At 41.8% G+C, this 19,908-nt stretch overlaps 1 pseudogene; it reads right to left on the bottom strand.

Annotated features, from left to right (window-relative positions):
- Positions 1-152: 152 nt before the first annotated feature.
- Positions 153-3,120, bottom strand: LOC148146600 (uncharacterized; annotated as a pseudogene).
- Between the last annotated feature and the right edge of the window lie 16,788 nt (positions 3,121-19,908).

The following is a 19,908-nucleotide window of genomic DNA, read 5'->3' as shown; positions in this document are numbered from 1 at the left end:
TGAGAGGATGCATGTGTGAGTGTGGGAGTGTGTGTCTGTAAGGGTGTGTGAGAATGTCTGTGTATATGAGTGTCCGTGTATGTGTGTGTGCATAGGAGTGCCTGTGTGTATGTAGGAGTGTCTGTGTGTGTGTGTGTATAGTGCAATGGTGGTCACCTGTAGTGTGACATGAACCCAAGGTCCTGGTTGAGGCCCTCCCTATGGGTATGGAACTTAGCTATCAGCCTCTGCTCGGCCACTTTTCGCTGCTGCCTGTCCCGAAGTCTGCCTTGGAGGATGGTCACCTGAAGGTCCGAGGTCGAATGTCCTGGACCACTGAAGTGTTCCCCAACTGGGAGGGAACACTCCTGTCTGTTGATTGTTGTGCGGTGCCCATTCATCCGTTGCCGTAATCTTTGCTCGGTTTCCCCAATGTACCATGCCACCGAGCATCCTTGCCTGCAATGTATAAGATAGACAACTTTGGCTGAGTCACATGAGTCCCTGCTACGTACATGATGGGAGGTGTCCCCATGTGTAATGGTGGTATCCATGTCCACATTCTGACACGTCTTGCAGTGCCTGCTGTGACAGGGTTGTATGGAGTTGTCCTGAAAGCTGGGCAGCTTGCCACGAATAATGATCTGTTTGAGGTTTGGCGGTTGTTTAAAGGCGAGCAGTGGAGGTGAGGGGAAGGCTTTGGCGAGGTGCTCATCCTCATTGATAATGTGTTGGAGGTCACAAAGAACATGGGGTTGTTTTTCAGCTCCTGGGAAGTACTGGACAATGAAGGGTACCCTGTCAGTTGCAGCACATGTCTGTCTCCTGAGGAGGTCATTATGGTTCCTTGCTGTGGCACGTCAGAACTGGTGGCCAATGCGTTGAGCAGCGTACCCCATTCTTATGAGGGTATCTCTCAGTACTTCCAGGTGCTAGTCACGTTTCTCTTCATATGAACAGATCCAGTGTATGCGTAGGGCTTATCCATAGGGAATGTGTTTTAATGTTTTGGGTGGAAGCTCGAGAAGTGTAGCATTGTGAGGTTGTCTGTGGGTTTGTGGTAGAGTGTGGTGCTGAGGTGCCCATCCTTGATGGAGATGCATGTGTCCAAGAATGAGACAGTCGAGATAGTCCATGGTGAGTTTAATGGTGGATGAAACTTGTTGATATCACTGGTAGTTTTATCAGTGACTCCTCACAATGGGGGTTGAGTGTTGTTGGTGTGCACTTATCTAGGCAAATGAAGAGTATTCCACCATGCTCCTCACTTGTGCCTTGTAAATAATGACCAACCACCCGGAGAGACAGGAGGTGAGTTACTCATCAAGGAATTCCAAACAATATTTATTTGTATTTTTAATCAAGCTGTTCTGACATGCTATGAGATATCACTGGAGTAGATGAGAGTTGAACCTGGACCTCCAATTCCAGAAATACAGTATTTATATAGTTGATCCAGTTTGGTTTCTGTTCTTAGGATATTCATTGTGGGAGAATTCACTGATTGTAAAGCTAAGGTGTTAATCTATGATGTTCACTGAACATCAAGGTTCCCTCTTGTTGAACATGGTCATTGCATGACACTTATGTAAAATGATTTTTTCTTGTCACTCATCAACCTAAGCCAGGTCTTGCTGCATATGTCCACAGACTGCAATGACACTGAACACTGTTCACCGATAACTACGCATCTTCACTTCTGACTTTATGGAGGAGGAAAGGTCTAGGTGAAGCAACTAAAGATGGACACTACCCTGAGGAAGTTTTGCAATGATATCTTTAGACTAACTGACCTACAGCAAGTAAAACCATCTTCCCTTCTGCTGAGGGTATGACTCCATTTATTGCAGGAATTTCCCCTTAATTTCATGGATTTCAGTTTTACTAGAGCTCCTTGATGAATCTTAGATGTCAAGATTAGTCAATCTCAATTCATCAATGGAATACTTCATATCGCATACACTGATACAGTTTAAGAGCTGACACAAGGGACCTCAGGAAGATGCGAAGATAGTTCATCCACTTAGCACTTCAGAGTGAAGATGGATGCAAACACTTTTGCCTTGTTTTTTTTGCACTGACTTGCAGGGCTCCTCCATTGTTGAGAATGAGGAAATTTGTGCATTATCTACCTCCTGTTAGGTCAGCACAGCTTAGATTTGATCTGTTGGTTGTGAGATTGCATATAATCTTATCTATTGCATGATGGTTTCACGGTTTAGTTTGCAAGTAGTCCTGTGTTGTAGCTTCATATAGATTGACACCTTAGCTTTACGCATGGTGCTATTTCTCATATGCCCTCCTATACTCTTCATTTGGCCCTTGGTTGAGAGATAATAGTAGGAAAAGGGATATGCCAGGCTGAGTGTTTACAGATTTTGGATGAACTAATTGTGCTGCTGCTGATGCCTACTGCCTCGTGAATGCCTAGTTTTGTGTTGCCAAATCCATTCATGGTTTGTCCTATTTAGCCACAAAAGTCATTGGACAGTACCCTCAATGTGAAGACAGGAGTTGGTCTCTAAAAGGACTCAGTAGTGGTCTCTCCTATCCAAACTCTTGTAGATGGTTGCCACTGCGATGGGTAGTTTAATGAGGATGAAGTCAAGCAGATTTATCCTTGTTTTTAGTTTCCACACAAATTATTTCAGACCTGTCTAGCAGCTATGCCCTTTCAGGCTCGGTCATTGGTGGTGCTAATGAGCCATTCTTGGTTATAAGCATTGAAGTTGCCCACCCAGAGAATATTGTGAGCACTTGTCACTGCAGTGTGTCTTCCAGCTGGTGTTCAACATAGAAAAGAACCGATTTTCATTAATTGGGGGATGCAATAGGTGGTAAAAAGCAGGATCTTTGTTCATTTTTGATTTGGAAGCCATGAGATTTCATGGTGTCCACAATCAATGAAGAGAACTCCTACGGAAATTCCTTTTCAATCATATACCATTGTGCCACTGTCTGGTGGATCTGTCCTGTTGATGGGATGGCGGTGGTGTTGTCTGGGGCATTGTCTGTTAGATACGATTCTGTGGGACAGCTCTCCCAATTTGGCACAGGACTCCACTCTTGAAAAGGAGGGCTTTGCAGGTTGATCAGAGTTGTGCTTGCTGTTGTAATTTCCAGTGCTTGAGTTAATGCCATTGAGTCCAGTTTCACTCCTTTATTTATACATCATACTGTTATAATACAAATGAGTAGCTTGCTCAGACATCTCAGAGCCCAATTAAGAGTCAACCACATAGCTGTCGGGCTGGAGTCATGTGTAGGCCAGACCAGGTAAGTATTGCACATTTCCTTCCCGAAAAGACATTAGTGAACCAGATGATTTTTTCTAACAATTGATGATGGTTATATGGTCGCCATTAGGCCAGCTTTTAATTACCGATTGTATTGAATTCAAATTTCACTATCGATCAATGCCACAACACATTCATATTATTAGTTATCTGTCACTATGACAATCGTAAGACCCAAACTGCTGTTCTGCATTAATCCCCTGCCATCACCAACCACTACTTAATCCATTATCATTCATGTACTAACCCTTCATCACCAAACAGTAATAAGCTATTCACCTAATATAATTTGTTAATCCATCATAAGGACAGAAGTGGAGATGTTTGCTGATGATTGCACAATGTTCAGCACTATTCAGGACTCCTCAGATACTAATGCAAACTGTCTCCATATGCAGCAAGATCTGAACAATATCCAGGCTTGAGCTGATAAGTTGCATGTAACATTCACACTGTACAAGTGCCACGCAATGGCTATTTAAAACAACACAGAACCTAACTATCTCCAATTGACGTCAATGGCATTACCATCACTGAATCAAGTATATTATCTGATCAAGTGTATCCCAGGATGTTGTGGGAAATTAGGGAGGAAATTGCGGGGTCCCTCGCAGAAACGCTTGTGTCATTCATAACCACAGGTGAAGTGCTGGTGGACTGCAGGGTGGCTAATGTTGGGCCTTTATTTAAGAAAGGCTGTAAGGAGAAGCCTGGGAACTACATACCTGTGAGTCTGACATTAGTGGTGAGTAAACTGTTGGAGATGGTGCTGAAAGATAGGATTTAGTTTCATTTGGAGAGACAAAGAATAATTAGGGATAGTCAGTATGATTTTGTGAGAGGGAAATACTGTCTCAAACTTGATTGAGTTTTTTTTTGAGGAAGTAACCAAGAAGACTAATGAGGGCAGAGTGTTATACATTGTTTACTTAGACTTTAGTAAAGCCTTTTATAAGATTCCGCATGGTAGACTAATTAGTAAAGTTAGATCACTTGGGATTCAGGGTGAAGTTGGCAATTGGATTCAAAATTGGCTTTATGGTAGGAGACAGTGGGTAGTAGTGGAGAGTTGTTTTGTGGACTGGAGGCCATTGACCAGCAGTATTCCACAGAGATGGGTGCTGGGTCTACTCTTGTTTGTCATTTATATAAATGATTTGGATGAGAATATAGGTGGCATAATTAGGTTTGTGAATGACATCAAGATTGGTGCTTAAGTGGATAGTGAAGAAGGTTATCTAAGATTACAAAGCGATCTTGATCAATTGGGTCAATTAGCTGAGAAGTGGCAAATGGAGTTTAATTTAGATAAATTCTGGTAAAACAAGCAAGGACAGGACTTAATGGTGAGGCCCTGGGTAGTATTGTAGAACAGACTGACTTAGGAGTTCAGGTACATAATACTTTGAAAATTGCATCACAGGCAGACAGGATGGTTAAGGTGGCATTTAGCATGCTTGCCTTCATTGCTCAGACCTTGGGTATAGGGGTTGGGATGTCAGGTTGAGGTTGTACAGAATGTTGGTGAGGCCTCTTCTTGAGTACTGTGTGGAGTTCTGGTTGCCCTATTATAGGGAAGATACTATTAAATTGGAGAGGGTTCAGAAAATATTTACCAGGATGTTCCCAGGAATGGAGGGTTAGATTTATAAAAATAAACTAGATTTGTTGGCTCTTTTTTCACTGCAGCATACAGGGTTGAGGGGTGACCTTACGAAAGTTTATAAAGTTGTGAGAGGCATAGACAAGTTGAATAGCAAGGATCTCTTCCCTAAGTTTGGGGAGTTCAAGACTAGGGATGAAAGGCAACTTCTTTTTTACATAGAGAGTGAATCATATGCGGAATGACTGCCAGAGGAAGTGATGGATGTGGGTACAGTTACAACATTTAGAAGACATTTGGATAAGTATATGAATAGAAAAGCTTTGGAGGGAGATGGGCCAAACACAGGTAGGTGGGACTCATTTGGTCTGGGAATATAGTCAGCATGGACTAGTCGAACCAAAGGTTCTGTTTCCATTCTGTATGACTCTATGACTCCCTACTATCAATAGAGTTACTATTGACCAAAATCTGAACTGGACCAACCATACAAAGACTGTTGATACAAACACAAGACAGCAACTCACCTCTTTGTGTCGCCTCAGCCAATTATATAGCAAAATCAGGGGTGTATTGGGTGCATCTCCAACAATGTTCAAGAAGCTGAAAATCATTTCACACAAAGCAGCCTGCTTTATTAGCAACCCATTCATCACCTACAACATTTATTCACTTCACTGCTGATACAAGTTGGCTGCATTATGTACCATCAATGAGATGTACTACAGAAACTCAACAAGGATCCTTTGACAGCACTTTCAAAGCTGCAACCCAGGAAACAAATGCAGATAATGGTGTTTCCATGCAAATCCCCTTCACAACCACATACCATCCTGACTATGACCCAGCGACTGTGAAGGTACAGTGATGCAGTCCTGAAATTCCCTGTGTGAATACCGTCACAAGTACTTCAATGATGCAAGAAGGCAGTTCATCGCTGATTTTCCAAGGGCAAGTGGAGATGGACAATAAATGTTGGCCATCAATGCCCACAACCTATGAACAATTTTTTAAAAAGATCTTGACAAATAGATAAGATGTGGGGAGATGAGGGGATAGAGTGCAAGTTCCATAGATTAGGATAAATATACAAAAAAAGTTGCGGTGGTATGGACTAGACTGATGAGAGTGTCTTCATCTTACATAAACTGGTTTTAACGTCTCCTGAGATCAGAATAACAAGATTCATTGTCTCTCAATTCTCAAGTACAAGTTCATCTCTATGATAACTATGAATTAACAGTTGGATAAAACAAGCAGGGGAAAACCAAAAGGCATCCAACTAATGGCAAAATACTGAGGATATTGGAAATCTGAAAAGCAAATACTCAGCAAGTTTAACAGTTATGTGTGGAGACAGAAAGAAAAAGAACATTTCAAGTCAAAGTTTAATAAATCAAGTAATGATATTAAAATTTAGTTGAAATGTTCTGTGTCCTGGAGGTGCTCAGCAGACTTTGAATAGTTTGGGAAATCTGACTTTGTGGAACTTCTGTTTCCAGTATATCATCCAGATTTGGTGCAGAAAATTACCTTCCCAACCAACCAACCTACCAAAGACAGCCAAATTGTTTCAAATCTCTTTGCATTTTGAGCATTGCTGATAACAGTACATATTGCCCATCTCTGATTGCCCTGACGTAGTGTTATTGTAGAAATTATGATGTATGATTTTAGATAGGGAATTTCAGGGTTTGAATCCAGTGGTGATGCTATGCAACTGGTAGGGAAAATTGAAAGTAAAGGAACTCCCTCAGTGTTGCTTGTTCATCCTGCAGGTTGCAGAGTTGGAAAGTGCTGCAGTGCATGCATTGGTGGATTTGATTCAATGGGGCAATGAACAACTAAGAGACTGAACTATTGAACTTTGAAAGTAACAAATCCTTCTTGTTTTCATCCAATTAAATCATTTACAACATTGTCAGGCGCTAAAGAGTGATTAGACTGAAAATCTTCCTTAATTTGCACTGTGATCCATTATGTCCTCAGGCAGGATTTAATTGGTTTCATGTAATAATACTCAGTTTCACCAAGCAGCTGGGATGAGGTTACAATGTGGAGTGTAACATGGGCCAGCTGTCATGTACTGAATGGAGATACAAGCAAGCCATTCAAGAAATGCTATTTATTGTTTTGAGCGTGTCAGGTTACACAGTTTGAAAATGCAGTCCTCTGATTGAAAGCAGCAAGGTCCCACACACATATATAATGAAGACTGAAAACCACTTTCACCAACCCATCATCCAAAACTGGTCACGTTTATGCCTAATGTTAGCATTTAACTGTTTTGTACTCCCTAGAAAGTCACTGCATGCTGTTTCCATGATACATCTCAAATATTTCCACAAATACATGTGATCGTAAAGTAATCCTTTTCTTTTACTTATTAGTTTAATGCTCGTTAAGGTGAGGAATGTTAAAGCTTTCTATTTCAAATACTGGCCTGGACTTTATGGCTCTGCAGCAAATGGCATTTGAGACGGGTGGGGGGTGCGTAAAATCGCGAGGGGTGGCGTCAGCACAGACCTCTGGCGTCATCATGCCGGGTTCATATTTTACCAGCGGTGTATGGCAAGTCAAGTGTGAACAGCATGTGTTTCTTCAAAACCAGCATTTCAGAGCTTGTTAAGATGATTAAATAACCAATTGACGACATTTTACAGGCCTGTTTGAACTTTATGCACAGGGGCCATGAGGGTGTCAACAGAGCAGAAACAGAGTGGCGTTTGAGGTCATTGCTGCATTCGGCAGCCACTAAATCAAGCAGTTTGTCTTCGCAGGCCAAGATGGTGGACCAGAGCAGAGCAATTAGCAACGACAATGGATACTTAACATACCAGTGATTTGGAGGCTTGTCTTCATTGTACTCTCCAGCTTCTGGCACATCAGTAAATTGACAGGGAAGCGGTGAGGAGTGGGGCCGTGTTCAGGGAGCAAATGGCAGTATGGTCTAAGTGCCATGGATGCTATCAACTCAGAAGATAGGTATTCCAACATTATATAGTGGGAATGTTCAAATGATTGCAGTGTTCAATACCATTCACAATACCTAAGAGAATGGAACAGTCTCTGTTTATATAGCAGAAAGACCTGAACACATTTAGGCTTGGGTGATATATGTGCCATGCAAGAGCCACCTATTTGTTCCACATTATACCAAGGAATTAATCAAACACAATGTTGCTTTCATAAAACTATGTTGACTTGACTTGACCATACTATAATTTAATGCACTGATTGCTTAACAATAGATTCCAGCATTTTCACGATGGCTCCTGTCAGGCTAACTGGCCTGTAGGTCCCTGTTTTCTGTTTACCACTTTTCTTGAATAGAGTTGTTACAGTTGCTATCTTCCAAAGTTGTCAGGCCATTCTGAAACTAATAAATTTTCGAAAACTATGCCCAACAGATCCATTATCTCAGCAGGTTCCTATTTTAGTAGCCTAGGATGAACAACTATTATGCACTGAAAGTCTAATTCCTAAAGTTTCTTTAAAATACTTTTCCTCTGTTGTGCTAATTACTTCCTCACTATTATTAGCCCATTGATTACCCTTTATTGATTACCCTGAAAACGAACCTTCCAGCTCAACGAGCAAACCTACATTCAGAACTTCAACCTGAGTTACAAATCTTCTCAAAAAGTGATTACCCTTTATTTCTGAGTTAAAATTGGTGTCTTCTACTGTGAAGACAGACATACAGGACTGAATTCTTCCAGCCCATGATGGCAGGGTTGTGAGCAAAAGAGCATGTAAAAGCAGAGAACAATGTCAGGATCGTTCCCTCATGCTCCACAAAAGTGGGCAGGCAATTATGCTAGTGAAGGCCTAATTGGCTGCAGCTTTCTATCCTCACTAGAAAGGGTGTAGTTTGTTGTTGGTAGTCATCACAACAAAACCTCCATTCTCCAAGGAAGGGATCATGAGCACAAATGTCTGCAATTCTGATGGACTTGATTCAGACCAAAGGATCAAACAGCCTTAAAATTGTTTATCTCTTAATGCTACGCGAACTAAAAAAAAACCTTCATACTGAGTCACCCTTACTGGCTCAGATGCACCCACCTTTCTTGGTGGGGCTGTTAGGTTACCAAAGCAGTCAGCCCTCTGATTAAGCCAGCAGCATCAAGAACCCACATTAAGTTGAACAATGAACAAGGAGGCCGCCTCCCTGAAGATTTTTGAATCAGCCTCACTGCTGGGATAGGATGTCCATTTAGTTCAGATATCAGAATCCCAATTCCATGGGAAAATCTATTCCAAAATATTTGCTCAACATCTTTGCTATTTCTTTATTCCCCATGATAATTTCCCCCGCCTCTGACTTTTAACATATTTTAGTTACTCTCCTACTTTTTAAATACTTGTAAAAGCACTTACAATCCATTTTTTAAAATTCTTAGCTAATTTACTCATATTGTACTTGTTTCTCTTTTAATTCAATTTTTTGGTCACCTTGAATTAGTAAAACATTTCCAACATTTTGAATTGTTTCTTTAAATGTTTCAGATTGCTTTGTTACCGCCCACCCCCACATTTTCATCTATTTACCTAAGCAACCAGCTCTTGCTCAAATATGTGTAACTGGCCAAAGTTAAGATTTTGTTTTCTGGACCAGAGCACACAAAAAGTCAAACTGAGGCTGGGTGGGGGCACTAATCTGTGTTGCTACTGTTCATATTTATATGCATTTGCCCTCAGATCAGCTTGCACCTTGACCCCATTTAGTTATGCCATTAACTGATCACTCTTTAAGTTTGCTTATGTTTCCAGTGAAACTTCATTGGCCAGTCTTCATTTGGGTGTCATTTGCAAATTTCAACAGCATACCAACAATGAGTCCAAATTATTTCTATGTACAGTGAATGACAGCGATCCAAGTGCCTAATGCTATATAACACAATTTGCCACAGGCTGCCAGAATGGGACATCACCTTTAATTCCAATCATTTGATTTCCTTTTTGTAATCATTTTTTTCAAACCATTTTGTTCGCTTATCCGAACTCACATTCATGACTTGTAGCCTTGGTCTCTAATGTGGCATCTCATCCCTACTCTTCTGGTTGCTTGAATTCACTAAGATTGGTAAACATGGTTTTCATTTTAATAAGTGCTGCCGTGGTTTCTTACCAAAAGTTTTAACTTGTATGTGAAACAGGTGCCATATTCCTGGGCCAAACATCTCACTGCAGCAAAATGTGCTGATTTTGAAGTACCTTATTCCATTGGTCACTCTGTAGATCCATGGAATTGTTGCAGATGCACAGAGAATATGGAGATTAAGTTGTTTCTGATGGGAACCAGAAAGCAGCGGATTCAAAACCTGCGAAGTTTCTAACTTAAGTCTGTATCTGTCAGTGAGAAAGTTACTGCTGGCCTCAGTAACTCGAGGTCCAGGGGAGGGAGGGTTTGATCTCGTGAACATTCCTGGGATCGGGTGGTTCCATGTCTCTGAGAGCTGGCCACACAGGAAAGGAGAGTGGGTCAGGGTTGCACATTCACTGGGTTACATCAGCTGGTAGGAATCACTCCTCAATTAGTGAGTCCGAAGTAATAGTTTTCAGTGCCTAAGCACTGCGATATTGAATTACATTCCTATTGCTCACATCTGTGGTATTTGTGCGGTTAATCCCAATGTTCTGCCTCACACACTCCCTTTGGTAAGAAAACAAAATCAAATTTAATTCTTAATAGGAACAGAACCCTGTAGGTGCCTTACTGCCTACATAAATATCTCACTTCCCCCCCATTCCCAGTCCCTTCCCTCCAACATGCCAATCATTCTGCTGTAGCTCCTCTTTCTATGGGGACATCAATAGCAAATAGGATCAGAATGGAGTTCACTGAAGAACCCCCATCCCTAGCTAATTTAACTCAGACAGCAAGGTTCCATTTTGAAGTTAGATGGTGGAAGGGGGCAAGATGCTTAAACTGAGCCCTAAGCTAAATGTTGAACCTGAGGAGTCTAGGCAATATAAACCTGCCTAGTTACCACAGCCAACCTACAGCTGAGGAATTTGGGGAATGACAGGTGTTTGTAGAATGAATGGCAAGGGATTCCCCAGGAGGTGTAATGAAGAACTCCAGACATCGATCCCTACTTGGCATGAGCAAAGGCTATGGAGGAAAGGTATCATTATAGTCGCACATTAATGCATAGTATCCCACTTCCGCTCTTCCTCTAACCCTTTCCTGTATAGTAACCCCATCTCTCTGCTTCCTATTCCCATCCCTCTTCCTTGCAATAAGCTCCCTCCTTCCCCTTTCATACCATGATCTTTCCCTGCCACGTAAACCAAACTATTTCTCTCCTTCCCAATACCATTCCCCCATCCAGTAACTCCTAAGCATCTCCCTCTCCCTTTTCCCAATAGACCTCCCACTTCCTGTGTTCATTAATCTTCTTCTCCCCCAGCCCCAAACGCAAACACTGGCTGATTCAGTCAGTCCTTGTTTTTCAGCTTTTGGCTCAGTCTCAGTATAATTAGTGAATGAATGTAAGTGACGATCACGTCATGTTACCCGATCCTATTATCAGGTGCTACTTGTTTGGTTTGTTTCCCAGTCAAGCAGCGTGGAGGGAGATTCACATGATGTCAGTGGATGAGCAAGAGTGCCAGGAGCAGCACAAGAGGCTGTCAATTAGAAAGAAACATCAGTGAAGGCACAGAAACTGTACCAGAGATAATCCTAAAGCTTTAATGATAAAAAGGTGGAAACGGTGAGGGAAATTCATGGGGAAGTTTACTCTCAGGCTTCGAAGAGTTGGAGCTGAGGAGGTGATCAGCTTAGTTAAATAAGGAATATTTAGATTTAGTAGTAGTGCCTTAATTTTGTTCTTTGATTGGCTTCAAATACTGCAGCCTGAAGTGCCCAGACAGAATGGCTGCCCACAAACCACACTGTGGTGAGGGTTAGGGTTAGAGACTAAGCAGAAGGAAACCTGGGTGTAGTGACCAGTTCCTGAGAATAATTCTCTCCCCCAATCAGACTGGGAAAAGATATTAATATAACAGGCGTCAAGGTGAATCTTAAGAGAGCTTCAACCTCCTCACATTTCTAGCTACTTGCTAGTCAGTATAAGCTCTATGTTGCTGTAATCAGTGTCATGCACAGTGAACAATCATACATTCCATACATTTGCAGTTGACTTTTGCTGTGCCGGAAAATGCACCCCTTCTCCACATGCATAAACAGATGTCCCCCTTCCACGCAGTAAGAACCTTCTTCCACTTCTGCCCACAATGCATAACTACCACTTCTCCCCACAGTGCATTAACAGATGCCCCTCCATCTGGCATCCTTCCACAGTGGATTAACACAGAGCAGTAGCATTCCAATAACACATTCCCCTGCCCCAAAGCATTAACACTGCCTCCCCCATAAAGTAACACAATCCCCCTCCCCAGTGCAGTAAAAATTAATCTTTACTAAAATTAGCAGGAAACAGCCACACAATACTAATGCAGTTCTAGTAACCTACTCCATTTAGTTTCTACCCACATCCTCCAACTCCATTTATACATTTGCTGATGACATGACCATAGTGGGTCAGATCTCAAGCAATGATGAGACAGAGTCACAAAGATGTACAGCATGGAAGCAGACCCTTTGGTCCAACCCGTCCATGCCGACCAGATATCCCACCTGCCAGCACCCGGCCCATATCCCTCCAAACCCTTCCTATTCATATACCCATCCAAATGCCTTTTAAATGTTGCAATTGTACCAGCCTCCGCCAATTCCTCTGGCAGCTCATTCCATACACCCCACCACCCTTTGTGTTAAAAAGTTGCCCCTTGGGTCTCTTTTATATCTTTCCCCTCTCACCCTAAACCTATGCTCTCTAGTTCTGGACTTCCCAACCCCAGGCAAAAGACTTTGTCTATTTATCCTATCCATGCCCCTCATAATCTTGTAAACCTCTATAAGGTCACCCCTCAACGTCCGATGCTCCAGGAAAAACAGCCCCAGCTTGTTCAGCCTCTTCCTATAGCTCAAATCCTCCAACCCGGCAACATCCCTGTAAATCTTTTCTGAACCCTTTCAAGTTTCACAACATCTTTCCGATAGGAAGGAGACCAGAATTACACGCAATATTCCAATAGTGGCCTAACCAATGTCCTGTACAGCTGCAACATGACCTCCCAACTCCTGGATCAATACTCTGACCAATAAAAGAAAGCATACCAAACGCCTTCTTCACTATCCTATCTACCAGCAACTCCACTTTCAAGGAGCTATGAAACTGCACTCCAAGGTCTCTTTGTTCAGCAACACTCCCTAGGACCTTACCATTAAGTGTATACGTCCTGCTAAGATTTGCTTTCCCAAAATGCAGCACCTCACATTTATCTGAATTAAACTCCATCTGCCACTTCTCAGCCCGTTGGCCCATCTGGTCAAAATCCTGTTGTAATCTGAGGTAACCTTCTTCACTGTCCACTACACCTCCAATTTTGGTGTCATCTGCAAACTTACTAACTGTACCTCTTATGCTCACATCCAAATCATTTATATAAATGACAAAAAGTAGAGGACCCAGCACCGATTCTTGTGGTACTCCGCTGGTCACAGGCCTCCAGTCTGAAAAACTACCCTCCACCACCACCCTCTGTCTTCTACCTTTGAGCCAGTTCAGTATCCAAATGTTCTCCCTGTATTCCATGAGATCTAACCTTGCTAACCAGTCTCCCATGGGGAACCTTGTCAAATGCCTCATTGAAGTCCATATAGATTACATCGACCACTCCGCCCTCATCAATCCTCTTTGTTACTTCTTCAAAAAACTCAGTCAAGTTTGTGAGACATGATTTCCCACGCACAAAGCCATGTTGACTATCCCTAATCAGAACTTGCCTGTTGCAGAAAATCCTGAGGGAAAACTTGCCTACCACTGACGTCAGGCTCACTGGTCTATAGTTCCCTGCCTTGTCCTTACCACCCTTCTTAAACAGTGGCACCACGTTAGCCAACCTCCAGTCTTCCGGCACCTCACCTGTGACTAACAATGATATAAGTATCTCAGCAAGAGGCCCACCAATCACTTCTCCAGCTTCTCAGAGTTCTAGGGTACACCTGATCAGGTCCTGGGGATTTGTCCACCTTTATGTGTTTCAAGACATCCAGTATTTCCTCCTCTGTAATATGGACATTTTTCAAGTTGCCACCATCTATTTCTCTACATTCTATATCTTCCATATTTTTCCACAATAAATACTGATGCAAAATGCTCGTTTAGTATCTCTCTCATTTTCTGCGGCTCCACACAAAGGCACCGAATATAGGAAGGAGACAATAGCAAATAGTACAGAATAGAGTCAATGGCACAGTGACAACAACCTCAAGGTTATAATCTCTGGAGTAGTGTCAATATGTCTCCCTCAACACCAGCAAAACAAAGGAACTGGTCATCAACTTTAGGAAGAGAAGTGAAGGACTACTCCCCCCTCCTCATCTGTATCAATGGTGCTGAGATAGAGTTGGTTGACAGCTTCAAGCCCCTTGGAATAAATATCACTAAAATCTATCCTGGTCCATCCACATCAATGCTATGGTCCAGAAATCATACCAATGCCTCTACTTCCTCAGAAGGCAAAGGGAACTTGTTATGTCCACAATGAATTTGACCAATCTTTATAGATCCACTATAGAAAACATTATATCTGGATGCATTAGAGCTTGGTATGGTAACTGCTCTACTCAAGATTGGAAGAAGTTACAGCATTGTGAACACAGCCTAGTCCATCACAAAAACCAGACTTCCTTCCATTGACTCCGTCTACACTTTCCACTGCCTCAGGAAGGCAGCCAACATAATAAAGGATCCATCCTACCCTGAATATATTCTCATCCACAGTCTTCCAATGGGTAGAAGATACAAAAGTTTGAAAGTACATACCAACAGTTTCATGAACAGCTTCTTCCTCACTTTGGCTTATGAACAGACCCCTCATATTAAGAGTTAATCATCTCTGCACCTTCTCTGTAGTTTTAACAGTATATTCTGCATCCTTTTCCATTACCCTGATATACTTATGTAAGATATGATTTGTCTGGCTAGCATGCAAAACAATATTTTTCAGTGTATCTCAGTATATGACAATAATAGGTCATAACAAAGATTTTCCCAGTTTAGCTCAATATATTTCCACTAATACCAGAAATTAAATTTGTATGAAGTGCCCCATACAATAATATAAAAAAGCTATTTGGAACTCTAAGGAGACAATACCTCCTGAGATTTTCTCATTAAGTATCTGGGTGATTTCTGCAAAAACAAAACTATCATAGAGTCATGAAGCATGAAAACAGACCCTTCAGTCCAACAAATCCACGCCGACCCCCATGTTCCCAAACCAAACTAGTCCCACCTGCCTGTGTTTGGCCCATATCCTTCCAAAGCTTTCCTATTCATGCATTTATCAAAATGTCTTCTAAATTTTGTAACTATATCTTCATCAACCACTTCCTCTGGCAATTCATTCCAAATATGATCCACTCTACGTGAAAAAGTTGCCCCTTAGGTCCTTTCTTAAATCTTTCTCCTCTCACCTTAAAACCATGCCTAGTCTTGAACACTCCCACTCCAGGGAAAGACCCTTACTATTCACCCTATTATGTACTTCATGATTCTATAAAGGTCACCCCTCAATCTCCTATGCTGCAGCGCAAAAATACCAGCCTATCCAGTCTAGTTTTATAAATGAACCCTACATTCATGGCAATGTCCTGGTGAATCTTTTCTGAACCTTCTCTGATTTAATAATATCCTTTCCATAGCAGGGTGATCAGAACTGTACACAGTACTCCATAACAGGCCTCAACATGATGTCCTCACTCCTATACTCAAAAGGTCTGAACAATGAAGGCAAGCATGCTAAATGCCTTCTTAATCATCTGTCTACACAAAATGCAACTTTCAAAAGAACTGTATACTTGAATCCAGAGGTCTCTCTGCTCAACAACATTACCTAGGGCCTGACGATTAATTGCACAAGTTCTGCAGTTATTTGTTTCACCTAAATACAATACCTCACATTTATCCAAATTAAACTTCATTTGCCACTCCTCCACCCACTGATTTAATTGATCAAGATCTCTCTGCAATCTTAGATACCTTCCTCACTCTCCACTATGCCACCAATTTTGGCATCATCCGCTAACCTACTAACCATGCCTCTTAAGTTCTCATGGCAATTGTTTATATAAATGACAAACAAATGGAGTCATGACTGAAATAGAATGTATTGCAGTATTTTATTTCAAAGAACTGGAAAGGCACCTGGGAAAAAAAAATCACTGAAGTAGTATGCAATTCCCTCACTAAAACAAGTACTTCAAGAGTCAAAGTTTCATGGGTGAGGGGATGCTTTGGGGCTCAAAGGTGTTCAAGGGTTGCAAGATGCTTGGAATGTATCACTGTACTCCAATTCTGGTTCTATTTCATCTTGAACTCCAGTCTTTGAGCAGTGTATGGGCAATTACAGTGAAAATAATTTTTCATTATGTATTTATACAGAACATTACGTATTTGCTAATAATAGACTATTATGGAACAAGGTTGCAGTTCTCTGTATGTTTTAAAAAATAATTGTAATGTCATGTGATAAAAAGCAGTATCACTTTTATTTTTGAAAAGTTTCTTCCTCTTGGTTGAGGAAACAGCAGGTCTCAATCAGCAGCAGGGCCACAGTTCAGGTAGCCTGTAGAAACCCACCAGAGACTGCTAGAGTCTCTGAAGACCATAAGAAATAGGAGTGGAAGTAAGGCCATTCAGCCCATCGAGTCAACTCTGCCATTCAATCATGGCTGATGGGCTTTTCAACGCTACTTACCAACATTCTCCCCATATCCTTTAATTCCTTGAGAGATTAAGAGTTTATCAATCTCTGCCTTGAAGTCATTTAATGTCCTGGCCTCCACTGTGCTCCGTGGCAATGAATTCCACAGGCCCACCACTTTCTGGCTGACGGAAAGACAACCAGGGCTTATCCTTGCAGGCAAACCTCACTCACCTGCACTCAATCTCACCATGCAAAGTCCTCAAACACAATTCTCCACACACATACCACTGTCCCCAAACACATCCTTCCCTCACACCTACGAAAAAGCTTTCAACACACATCAATAGCCACTCTGTCCGAAGAACATACTCAACCCCCTGCTCTCATACTCCATAAGTCCAAACACAGGGCAAACTCGAATGTTGGCATGAATGGTCTTGACCACTTGTTCAAGACCAATGGCACCACCAAGATTGGGGAAGCTCCATCAAAAGTAAATATCTATCAGGCACTGAACTGATCAACATTGGATCTTCCTGTAGTTTGGACCCCTGGGATGAGAGTATTGAAGAACCACACCCTTACAACCTGCCAGTCAGAGGTCAGCAGCTATCCATTACCACCAGATGGGTGCTGCCAGTAACATATACACCAGAGATCCAAGATTGACAAATGGTCTTATGCCACACATCATGAGGGCAGGAAGGGGGGTACAGGATAGGAAGCATTGTCTGAGTTTAGGATTGAGGAGCAGAAGAATGTACAGGGAGGAGGTGCTGATGAATATCGGGAGCTAGACACTGAATTAAAAACCTCAAGGTCATAATCTCTCAGCCATATACAAATTGGCAATGGAACAGACAGATCAGGAGACTCAAATTGTGGCTAAGGACTAATGTGAAAAAAAGGAGTTTCTCCTTATGGGACACTGGCCACATCTGCGACAAAAAGGAGCTACACCTATGGAATGGCCTTCACCTGAATTGGGATAGAACTGGTGTCCTCCTGTAAAGGATAAATAGGGACATCACAAGAGTGTTATTTAGTAAAATCTCAAAACATTTACAAGAATAATACCAGAAATAGCTATATGTATCAGGAAAGGACAAATAAATTGAATCTCCATTCTCTTATAAAAAGGCAGACAAGGGGATGACCTAACAGATTAGATTACATTACATTACAGCGTGGAAACAGGCCCTTCGGCCCAACAAGTCCACACCCATGCCCCTACATTTACCCCTTACCTAACACTAGGGGCAATTTAGCATGGCCAATTCACCTGACCTGCACATCTTTGGACTGTGGGAGGAAACCGGAGCACCCGGAGGAAACCCACGCAGACACAGGGAGAACGTACAAACTCCACACAGTCAGTCGCCTGAGACGGGAATTGAACCCGGGTCTCAGGCGCTGTGAGGCAACAGTGCTAACCACTGTGCCGCCCACTAAAATATACAATTACTTTAAAATATACAAGGTTTTTGTACACTGGATACAGAGAGAATATTTCCACTAATGAAGAAGAGTATTACCAGAAGATTACAATGTTAGGTAATCACTTATGATACCAATACGCAAATCATAAAAATATTTCTTTATCAAGAAAAGCAGGGGGAAGTGTGAAACTTGCTGCTCTGAGAAAGGTTGAAGCAAACAGAATAGAGTCAATGGCATAGTGGTAATAATGCTAGACTGTCAATCCAGAGACCCAGATGAATTCAATAAAAAAAATCTGGAATTAAGAGTCTAATGACAACCACGAATCCATTGTCAGGAAAACCCCAGCAGTTCACTAACATCCTTGAGGGAAGGAATCTGCCTGGTCTGGCCTACATGTGACTCTAGACCCACGGTAACGCTTGACTCTTAACTGCCCGCTGGGTAATAAACACCAGTGATGCCTACAAATAAATAAAAAGAAAATAAAATTGGTGCATGTAAGGGAAGGCTAGAGATGCATGAGAAGGAGAGGAATGGAAGATTTAAATGAGGAAAGATGAAAAAATGCTCAGGTGGGGTATAAACATTGACATGAACTGATTGGCCCAAAATGACCAGTTTCTGTGCCATGAATGTAAACCCTCACATTGCCAGAGCTTGGAACTCACTTCACTAGTGTCATAAATATTCAACAATACTCAAAAACGTAAAGTTAGGAAATCTTTTGAAATTATTGAGGAAATTATAATTGGCTTAAAGTTTAAAAGGAAATGTGGCACAGGTATTCATATTTCAAAATGCACATTTATATATGAAATAAATAGCATATAGAGAGAACTTTATTTATACTTAACCCAAACTGTAACTGTCCTGAATGAGTTTGGTGAGACAGTGTGGATGGGCGTTTGCTCTCTGCTCTCTCACTGTGAAATCAGCAGGCATGGTTAGGACCAGATACAATCTCATTGAATGCTGCCTCCTACAGGTCCCAGTTATTACCTTCATATAATCTCTTAATTTATCTGTACTAAACTCAGGTTTCCCAGAATCAGTATCGCATTCTTCCTTCATCTGAGTTTAAAGTTTCATCCATTAATCTATGTTCTTGGCCTGGTCTTCTGAAATAAACTCAAAACTTTGCTTCTTCTCAACGCATCCACAATACTGTGACGTAATCAGGAAACAAACTGATCAAATCATGGTTCTGTGTTGTGTGCATTAGTACCGATGGTTTTAGAAGAACAAGTTGAACTTGTAAGTCTCAAACCCACACAGCCTGGCCTCTTTAAATATGATTATTCTCACTGATGATAAAATCATGTTGGGGATGGACCAGAGGGGCTCCTCATTGTTCAGTGGCAGTGTGGTGCTGCGTGTGTTTCCCTGGAGACTGTACACCATCCTCAGGAATGCTTTCATGTTATTGCACTGAGGGAGCTCTCTGCACACAATCTGTCTCTGTACTGGGGGATGGGGTGGAAATCAAAGTGCAGGAGGACAGATAAAGCGAGAAATAAAACACAGTTTATTGCAGTTAACAAAACCACATTAATTCCTCTCAGGGTGTGGGTGCCAAGAACATTCAGGGCCTCAGTTAACTTCATGAAATGTGCAATCAAATCTATAGAACTATCAGAATGTTTACGCACTGTAGTTGTAATGAAGCAAATCACATCAAACTACACTAAGCTTAAATGATTAAACACCCTTGGGCAAGGCTCTGAAGACTGGTGCATTTACCTACCCCTAACTGTTAAAAGCTGCATGGGAGGCCTGAAGAATTATTCTTGCAGGTAA

Source organism: Chiloscyllium plagiosum, unplaced genomic scaffold (genome assembly GCF_037043375.1).
Source record: "Chiloscyllium plagiosum isolate Xiang-an unplaced genomic scaffold, Cpla_swu_hap1 HiC_scaffold_20, whole genome shotgun sequence".
NCBI lineage: Eukaryota > Metazoa > Chordata > Chondrichthyes > Orectolobiformes > Hemiscylliidae > Chiloscyllium > Chiloscyllium plagiosum.
This window is presented reverse-complemented; position numbering and strand designations above follow the sequence as displayed.